The 3,796-nt window shown below is 47.3% G+C and overlaps 1 long non-coding RNA gene across 1 annotated transcript; it reads left to right on the top strand.

Annotated features, from left to right (window-relative positions):
• The first annotated feature begins 1,687 nt into the window (after window positions 1-1,687).
• On the top strand, window positions 1,688-3,458 carry LOC119107758 (uncharacterized). Its single transcript, XR_005095267.1, has 3 exons — window positions 1,688-1,789; window positions 2,517-2,556; window positions 2,933-3,458. It is a non-coding gene; the product is annotated as an uncharacterized LOC119107758 (long non-coding RNA).
• Window positions 3,459-3,796: the final 338 nt, after the last annotated feature.

Raw genomic sequence — 3,796 nt, 5'->3', positions numbered from 1 at the left:
ATCTCTCTATCTCTCTCTCTCGCCTCTCTCGCCTCGCTCATCGCTTCTTCTTCTCCTCTCTCTCGCGCGCGCGCACGTGTGTGTGTACGTGTGTGACTATGGGAGCCTATGCACGGAAAAGTTCACTTCCGGAGCCGACCTCTCATCTGACCACATGCCCTGTCGGCATGATAAAGCTGAATCCATACCTAACCAACCGACCTGACGGTAAAGTATAGCTGAATCCAGCTGACACGACTGGCGGTGCCGGTATAGTATGGCCTAATCTATAGCGAACCGACTGGCCTGTCGGTATAGTATAGCTAAATCCGTAGCTAACTGACTGACCTGCTGGCATAGTTATAGCTGAATCCATAGCTAACCAACCGACCTGTCGGTAAAGTATAGCTGAATCCAGCTAAGTGACTGACCTGCTGCATAGTAACTGAATCCATAGCTAACGATTGACCTGCTGGCGTAGTATAGCTGAATCCATAGCTGATCGCCTACCCAGGCCGTAGGTTTGCTTGCATCGACCTTGTGCTGTCTGCACCTGAGTCCGGACCTGCCCTTGTGCTGTCTGCACCTGAGTCCGGACCTACCCTTGTGCTGTCTGCACCTGAGTCCGGACCTGCCCTTGTGCTGTCTGCAGTTGAGTCCGGACCTGCTCTTGTGCTGTCTGCACCTGAGGCCGGACCTGCCCTTGTGCTGTCTGCACCTGAGTCCAGACCTACCATTGTGCTGTCTGCAGTTGAGTCCGGACCTGCCCTTGTGCTGTCTGCACCTGAGTCCGGACCTGCCCCTTTGTACCTCCGTGGCCGAATCTGGACGTAACCTTGCCTTCCGCCTGAGACAAAAGTGATGCATGTGACCGCCTGCGCCGTCCGGCGGCAGGCTCCACGTGCCCCATCGAGGGCTTGTCGGTGCGAGGCCTGCTGCCCCAGACGGAGCACTACATCACATACGAGGGCTCAACCACGCTCCCCGGCTGCTGGGAGACCGCCACCTGGATTCTCAGCAACAAGCCCATCACGTGACGCCACATGAGGTACGCGGCCTCGTCCTCAATGATCAGCCTCTGCCACATGTCGTTCTCGCGGGCGACAGATTGACTTAAGGCTCGTGACGAGCTTGTTTGTGTTGTTGCGATACCCAAAAACTTATTCCAGAATCGTTGGGTGTTTGACGCGAGTGAACACATTGCGCCGCGGTTCAAAAATTATTTGAATTGGAAAAACACACACACACACACACACACATATATATATATATATATATATATATATATATATATATATATATATATATATATATATATGTGTGTGTGTATATATATATGTATATATATATATATATATATATATTATATATTAGTGTGTATATATCTATATATATATATATATATATATATATATATATATATATGTAAAAGACGCATATATACCAATCAAGTTATCTAACTGTAAGGTGCAGCCCTAGGCTTAGGGTATTAAATGTACTGTTTTTGTTAGTGTTTTGTGTTGCACCAATTTGCATCCACAAATGATTCAAGCTTTAACGAAATGCGTCGAGGACGCAAGAAATGCGTTAAATGAATGCATGAACATGTTAATGCGTAGTGTAGTGCCTGTGAAAAGCATGTGCGGGCACAGTTTGACGATCTAAATGTTTGCAGCTTCGCATCATGCAAGGTCTAGTTCAGGGCTCTAAAGATGAGACAAAAGGACTGCTGGGAAATAACATGCGACCGCTGCAGCCGGTACACCACAGGACTGTGCGCACCAACGTCAACTTCTCCAATGCTGGACAGGTCAGCAATGCATATCAAGTACTAGATGCCCTCGCGGATACCACACGGTCATTCAAATTGATATCACAAGTGCTTGAGGGTTGGCTTCGCTAGGCAACGCAGCCGACTCCTTGGCATAAAAAGCCCTTCACGATGCGTAAATGTGGAATTATAAGCCTATAGCCAAAGGTGATCTATGAGCGGGACAGGGTAAGCTGCGTGAAGTGATATGGTGGCGAATAGAGGAAAGTGATCGGCGTGACAAATACATATTGACCGCTTCCCTGCACGAGACACGTGAAAGGTCCCACCACAAATCTGGCACCGCACGATTTCCCGTTCCATTCTCCACCAATATCAGCGCGGTTTCAAACAGCTGCTCGGCTGTTTCGCGCTGTTCACGTATTCCCGCCACCCGTGCAAAACCAACAGACACTATACCTTGCAGCATGTGACGCGTGCAGCCTGCCGGCCGCACCCTCACGGAGCTTGACATAGCACGCTGTCACGTGCACACTGGTATCGTATTCAAGTTAATAGCACCATTCAGCAACCCGCCGTTCGGCTCAGGCACAACGCGACATAAAATGAGACGGACGGACGGACGGACAGGCGGATGGGCGGACGGATCCTAGAAAATCGTATAAAGATAAAGGATGGCAAGTCAGTCGCTTCTGGCCGTCCAAGTTACAGTTTTAGTTGCTAGGGTGTTGACACAGCACATTGTAAAATACACTTTCCTTTTCAGAAACTGTGTCCGTCCATGCAACATCAGATGTTCTACAAAGGTACGGATGACCGGGCGGGAAATCGCTACTTTCTTGATAGCGCCGTCGAAGAGCATGAGCAACTGTAGTTATGAGATGCGCTCAGTGCCGATTAATGAATAAGGTCGTTCTCAACATTGTGAGCAGCCAGTGCATGAAGCATGATCTAAAAGCGACTCATGCAAAATTTAAATAACGCTTGTTTTGCAAAGTAACAAAACAACACAACTCCAATAAAATAATATATTGTGTACATGCTGTCCCATACTAATCATGCCGTGCCTGCGTACACCTAAGCAGGCAAAGTGTGGCTCATTCGTAAGCTGTAGAGTAGAATGTTTAAAAGCTACGAAGAGGACGGTGTGCGACTGTGCTAATGTTTTCCTCGCGTTTGCAGCCAACTGGCCAGGTCGGTGACCTGCGCACCGACGACAGCCGCGGCCTCGGAGCGGAGCCATGCGGGTCTTAGATGCGAACTCAACAGCGGCGAGTTATTTTGTCCCAGGTGTATTGAATGCACTGTGCTGTTCATATCATGGAGCGTTGTGGCAGGTATTGCCTTTTTGTAGCAATAAATGTGCGTAAGTGTGAGACAGTTGATGTGGCTGTGTGTGCAATGTTACTTGAAACACTTGTGCGGCCGTTGATGTTGCTGTGTGTGCTAGACGATTGGAAACATGTATACGGCGTCCCGAAACCTTGAGTTTCATTTCCAGTAATGCTAAATAACCAGGAAACCAGCTTCTACAATGTCTCTTTAAATTACCGAGTCATCGGTTTCAAAAAGGTGTCAAAGGATATCACTGTCCGACATTCTCATAATTTAGCCGTGTGCCATGTTATCACAACAGTTGCGGGGTGTACTTTAACAAAATGCTATTATTTCCGTGTCTGGAAGAATAATATGGATAAAGTTGGTTGTATTCTGTGGTTTGAAGAGTGCTTCGCATGAAAACTACAATCAATCTGTGAAAAAACAGCAGTTGAGAGCTGCGGGTGATGAAGCAGTGACTGATATTTGTGGATGACATGTGCAGTATTTCATCATCATCATCATCATCATCATCATCGAAAGTCAAAAAAGGCATATTACATAGCATGTTCAGCGTTAGCGTTTTGTACTTAATTAATCTATGTCTCACCAGTTAGGTTTACTTTCAATTATGCACTGCTATGTCAATGCAGTTGCCTGGCACGGTGAGGGATACCGGTCCTAGATCATTCGTGCTGAGCTGTACGACCCTACATAAAAACTCATTCA

Source organism: Pollicipes pollicipes, unplaced genomic scaffold, assembly GCF_011947565.3.
Source record: "Pollicipes pollicipes isolate AB1234 unplaced genomic scaffold, Ppol_2.1 Scaffold_6686;HRSCAF=7923_pilon_pilon_pilon, whole genome shotgun sequence".
NCBI classification, from domain to species: Eukaryota; Metazoa; Arthropoda; class Thecostraca; order Pollicipedomorpha; family Pollicipedidae; genus Pollicipes; species Pollicipes pollicipes.
Note: the sequence above shows the minus strand (reverse complement) of the source record. Positions and strands in the feature narration are given on the sequence as shown.